The 6,186-nt window shown below is 43.3% G+C and overlaps 1 long non-coding RNA gene across 1 annotated transcript; it reads right to left on the bottom strand.

The window, feature by feature from the left end:
• Nucleotides 1-1,275: 1,275 nt before the first annotated feature.
• On the bottom strand, nt 1,276-2,678 carry LOC119188622. Its single transcript, XR_005111972.1, has 3 exons — nt 2,620-2,678; nt 2,199-2,244; nt 1,276-1,469 (listed from the first exon to the last, which is right to left on the bottom strand). It is a non-coding gene; the product is annotated as an uncharacterized LOC119188622 (long non-coding RNA).
• Between the last annotated feature and the right edge of the window lie 3,508 nt (nt 2,679-6,186).

The following is a 6,186-nucleotide window of genomic DNA, read 5'->3' as shown; positions in this document are numbered from 1 at the left end:
AGCAAGGCAATTGCCCGACATTCAATTAGTTGACTTCCAACCACTGTCGCGGCTAGTCGGCCCACAATATTTTTGTATTTTAATAAATAAAACGCCTTGTTGTATTTTTAGACGACGTACAAATTATACTCCAACTGTGAATGAAAAAAAAAAGTTTCATTCCATAAGTTAGTAATAAGCATACCCATTAAATACAATACATTCGACTGTCATGGCTGGTCATGGCGACCAGAGACCAATAAACTAGATGGCCACGGCGGTCGACGCTCGGGCCATATCAATCTGAGCTGCAAGGGCTGTACAAGTATGTGACTATAGTAAATAGTACGCTGCTCCTTTGTGCGTCATTGGTCGCTGCACATGTTTTTTTTAACGTATCGAAACGAGAAATAACAATTTCCTTAAATTTATTCACTACATATTAGGAAAAGCTATCTGAGAAAACCATGTTGCGGGCAAGCCTCTCATTGCCTTACTAAGTATGAGAATTAATTTACTTCCCTCTATATCACAATCCGATAAGCAGATTGCCTGCCGTTGACAGCCAGGCCTGGGCATCAGTGTTTGTTTGTGCCAGTTGGAATTTAGGTAGCGTGATGCCCTTATCCGAGATATTCGGTTAATTTGGTTAGCGCCTCCACGAGTAGATTCATATTGGTTTCAATGTGCTTCGAATAACGTGCACCATCCGTCATTTGCCACCATCCATCCACTCACGTTTTGTGCCTGCACCGATCCCACTTCTGATGTCGGAGAAGCATTATTCCCGTCGACATCATCATTAGTGGTTGCGGACTTAGTGGGCGTTATCAGGGTAAAATGCGAGCACAAAACACAATGATCACAGATATTTTTATATTCGAATTCAAATTAAACAATATTTGTCACTTTACAATAATGAAGATAGAAAAGTGGACAATTAAGACCGAGCAGCGGGTTCAGGGCACCGATCTTACTTTAACCAACAAATATTCTCAACGATCCAACTCGATCAACTCGACCAGTCACTATCATGATTCCTCCAACGAATGTCCAAAGCACTCATGGCCTACCTGAATAGTAAAGATGGCGCCTCGACCCCGCTCGAGGCACGTGCCTGCTCTGATTGGTCGTTTCGTAAATTATAATTTTTAAATAAACTTCTATTACATTATGGCTAATGCGTAAGGTTTTAAGTAATAGAAAAATGTAACAAATCTAATAAAATTAGATTAACAATTATTGTGCGTTATGCACGAAAACAACAATCAACCGGACACATAGCTTCCTCCGACATATATTTCTAAATTTATAAGAAAATCATGAATTTAACAAAGGCAAATAATAGTAAAGTTGTGTTTACTTTTTGCCTGGGCGGCACGCCATACAGCCTCGTTTAGACTCCTCGAGTCCATCACCGTCAGCACTGCTGACCGCATGGGGCGCCACCACGTCATCCACGTTGACCGCGTCATGTTTGTATTCTGCAACTAGAAAGCACATCACATCATCAGGGATAGTGCAGTACTGCGTAAGTGATGAAAACGTCACAATTAAAATACCGTCCAGGTCATGGAGAAAGGCGAACGGTTATGTTGGGCTCCCCCGGTATTAAGAGCCAGCATTAGATCACACTATACCGGCATACCGACTAAAACCCCGCGAAGGTCCTCTAGCGCGTGAGGGGCGGCCGCGGACACCTCAGGCGAAGGGCGCCCTCATAACCACCGCAACCGTTTTTGTGTGGTACATTAGCCCAGCAATGGACGTTAACGCGGACGGAGCGGGGAGCAAACAGTAGTATAGGTGCTTGTTCACATACATTTTTCAGTAATATGTTGCCAGCTTGATGACTTCAAAACAAAAATTTGTAATGAATTGTCAGTTCCTCATGAACTGTAGATGTACAAGTTAAACCCATAAGAGCTGCCACAACACAAACCTCATATAGCCAAAAGTAATACTAAGTTTGATTGTAACTGTCGACAAAGAAACTAGTCGTAAGTATTTAGGATTGTGCCGTATCGAGAGAGCTCAGCTCCGAAACAGCCGCTCGTTACCACACCTCATAATATTGATTCACCCAACTCTACCAAACAGGAAGAAGAGTGAGCTCCAAATAGAGGGAAATTCATCTCTTGTCAGTCCCCACATGCTGATCCCGGAACACAACTTATGCCATCATGACGGGTTTGTACAATAATATACTAAACACTTACAGACTTCGGCATCATCCACAGCGTTGGCTTGTCCGATCGCAGCGACCTGCAAGTACAGAACATTCATATTGTTTTCAAATTGAACTGATAAAGTCGAACCTATTAACTATATATAAGATTAGCCGCCCGGGCGGCAACGCGAGCGGTTTTGTGCCAAGCGGCGAGCGGCAGCGACGAGGGAGCGAGACAGGTGTACGGGTGAATAGGAAACATGCTCGATACAGAGGAGTATGGATAGCTGGGTCGCTACTCAGCGTCCGTGGCGTCGGAGTCGCGCCGCCGTGCCACTTGCCGCACCGCTCGCCGCTACCGACCCGTAAAATACTGGGCGCTAAGCGGAAAAAGTGTGTGCGGAATATAGGGTAAATAATTATAAGACATTACAGAAGTTATAGTCTATAATATACAGAATATGACTTACCAGGACGAGCAGAGCGAGAGCGAGCACTAGACGGTTCATGTTGGTTGTTTTCTCGTCGACGACTTGAATGATCCCTCGACTGTTACCCCGTCCTTTAAACCGATGCATTATTTGCAATTCGCCAAACACTTGTCTCGATATTAAACAAGGAAATTTAATAAAAATATTTACCTAACATTATATTGCAACGCAAAATATGACTCGATGTGAAGAAGAAGGTATTCCGTCTGAAGTAGACAAAAGATTAAAGAATATAATTTACCATACAAAACGCCCTACAGCCAATTTCTTTATGAACTTGATAGCCAAGTAACAGCAAAATCAAAAATAAGAAGTCCCAATTTTCAACTCTCCCAAATCTTCGGGGTACTCCACTTGCAATACGGAATAGTCTCAAGATCCTCGGTATGGATTTATGCTGCGATCTGAATCCAAGGACCCATATCGAGTGCGATCGGAATTCTGAACAGGGTGCGGAGGTATTTCACGCCCGGTCACTCGCCTCACTCAGTGTATTCTAGCATCTGTACACGGCGAGGGCTCTGAAGAATTGTGTTACCTTATCCTATCCTCTCCTTTACTTAACAGAATCATGCGTCCTGGATCGCGACCCCACAGCCTCGTGGTCTCTCCCGCCCCGGTTAGAACCGTAAGGTTCAGTAATTTGTATTTCCAACGGACCATTAAGCTGTGGAGCAGTTCGGCAGAATACATGTTCCTCCCTTCCTATAACTTCGGGTCTTTCGAGCGGAGCGAGAAGAAGCAATTAAGCAGGCCGGCATAACTGTGCCGACCGTCTGGACATGTTTATCTCTTGCCGTTCGACATGTTTTGGGAATATATCCTCACTTACCATCAGGTGCGGTGAGTTTACTTTGCCGTGGTCTCGACAAAAACACACAGCTTAAATTATATATGTTTATAAAATCTTATGCTCACGAGTTCGCCCGTGTCTAAGAGTTTTCCAGGATATAAGTCCGACTATATATTTTCCCGGAATAGTAAGTAGCTTACGGACATAAGGAAGGACATCCAAGATCTCAAATGATGTTTTTTTTACGCAGTCACGAAACAGTTACCGCACTACACCTAATGGTAAGTGGAGTGGGGTCCAATAGAATGTAGTCTGACGAGAGATGACTGCCCCTCGGCAGTCGACACAATCATACTGTTCTGTTGGAACCGAATATACAAAGGCTGATGCCGGAATGCGACACACTTACGTGGGCCACTATGGCGGGTTTTAACCTCTTCTGTACGGTAGCTATCCGGGCGGATATAAAATATATCTTACCACTAGCAAAAGCATGTGCTGTCAAACGGTTTCAATTACGCGAAAACTGTTTCTTCGCTCTCATAGTCTAGTGAGATGGCAATCCGACACGACCGGAGGGAGATCAGGAGCAGGACCAACGACTTTTCATGCTCTCCTAGGTACGGGGATGTCACACGGTCAACTTCCTGACTCCGATCCGCGATTAGGTAATTTTAAAGATGGAAAAACCAATTGCCAATATTTTTATTGCAATAGTTGTTTAGCTGCTTACAATTGTCCATAATTAATGTGAGTGAATAGTTATATTATTATATGATTATGAATTTTATTTGCACTTTAATTAAATAATGTAAGAATAATTTCATTTTTGTGCTTGTTTTCCTTATATTTTTGTATTGATACAAATGCAAAGTTTAGCGAATTGCAAATAATGCATCGGTATAAAAGACGCGGCAACAGTCGAGGGATCATTCAAGTCGTCGACGAGAAAACAACCAACATGAACCGTCTAGTGCTCGCTCTCGCTCTGGTCGTCCTGGTAAGTCATATTCTGTATATTATAGACTATAACTTCTGTAATGCTTATAATTATTTACCACTTATTCCGCACACTCTTTGTCCGCTTAGCGCCCCCTATTTTACGGGTCGGTAGCGGCGAGCGGTGCGGCAAGTGGCACGGCGGCGCGACTCCGACGCCACGGACGCTGAGTAGCGACCCAGTTATCCACACTCCTCTGTATCGAGCAGGTTTCCTATTCACCCGTACATCTGTCTCGCTCGCTCGTCGCTGCCGCTCGCCGCTCCGCACCAAACCGTTCGCGTTGCCGCCCGGGCGGCTAATCGTACCTCAGCTCTTATATATAGTTAATAGGTTCGACTTTATCAGTTCAATTTGAAAACAATATGAATGTTCTGTACTTGCAGGTCGCTGTGATCGGACAAGCCAACGCTGTGGAGGAATCCGAAGTCTGTAAGTGTTTAGTATAAGTATTATTGTATAACGTCGTGTCCCCAGTGCTGGTAGAAGGATATCAAATACGGCCGGATAGCAACCGTATACAAGGTGTAAAACCCGCCAAGATGGCCCTCGTAAGTTGCATTCCAAGATTAGCGTGTGTAGATTTACGAAATATGGATTTCCCCGTATTTGGAGCTCACTCTTCTTCACGTTTGGTGCAGTTGGGTCCCTTTGTTCAAATGGGAACTTAACAAGCAACTGAGTTCCTACAATCCTTAATACTTACGACTAGTTTCTTTGTCGACAGTTACAATCAAACTTACTACTACTTTTGGTTATGTGAGGTTTTTGTTGTGGCAGCTCTTATGGGTTTAACGTGTACACCTACAGTTCATGAAGGAACTGACTATTCCTTGCTTGGTTTTGAAGTCATCAATCCTGCAACAAATTACTGAAAAATGCATGTGAACCTTTTGCTCCCCGCTCCGTCCGCGTTAACGTCCGTTGCTGGGGTAATGTACCACACACGAACGGTTGCGGTGGTTATGAGGGCGCCCTTCGCCTGAGGTGCCCACAGCCGCACCTTTTGCGCTAGAGGACCATCGCAGGGTGTTGGTTGGATGCCGGTGTAGTGTGAACTAATGCTGGCTCGTAATACCGGTGGAGCCCAACGTAACCGTCCGCCTTTCCCCACGGACTGGACGGTATTTTAATTGTGACGTTTTCGTCACTTACGCAGTATTGCACTATTCCTGATGATGTGATGTACTTTCTAGCTGCAGAATACAAACATGACGCGGTCAACGTGGATGACGTGGTGGCGCCCCATGCGGTCAGCAGTGCTGACGGTGATGGACTCGAGGAGTCTAAACGAGGCTGTATGGCGTGCCGCCCGGGCAAAAAGTAAACACAACTTTACCATGCTATGCCTTTGTTAAATTCAAAGTGATCTAAGATAACTATATTGTTTAATGTCTTTAGTTAAATTCATTATTTTCTTTTAAATTTCGAAATATATTTCTGTCGTATTTTATATTCGTTTTATTTAACGTTGCCTGATTGTCTTTGTTTGTTTTTTTTTTTATTCTTGTTCATCGATGCCTAAATTGATAACTAGTATAAAGGAAATGTTAAATATTTTTTGGTTATTAGTTGTTTTTGAAGTCGGTATAATTGTTGTTAAAAAGTTTTTATATTTAACTTTGTTGCCTTAGTAAAAAAAAATACAGTCCAATTGAGAACCTCCTCCTTTTTTGAAGTCGGTTAAAAGGGATTTTTCCAAATCGGTTAATAAATGCGTGTAATCTGTAACGTACATTCTTAAAATACAAGT

The sequence above is a fragment of the Manduca sexta genome, chromosome 1 (genome assembly GCF_014839805.1).
Source record: "Manduca sexta isolate Smith_Timp_Sample1 chromosome 1, JHU_Msex_v1.0, whole genome shotgun sequence".
Taxonomy (NCBI): Eukaryota; Metazoa; Arthropoda; class Insecta; order Lepidoptera; family Sphingidae; genus Manduca; species Manduca sexta.
Note: the sequence above shows the minus strand (reverse complement) of the source record. Positions and strands in the feature narration are given on the sequence as shown.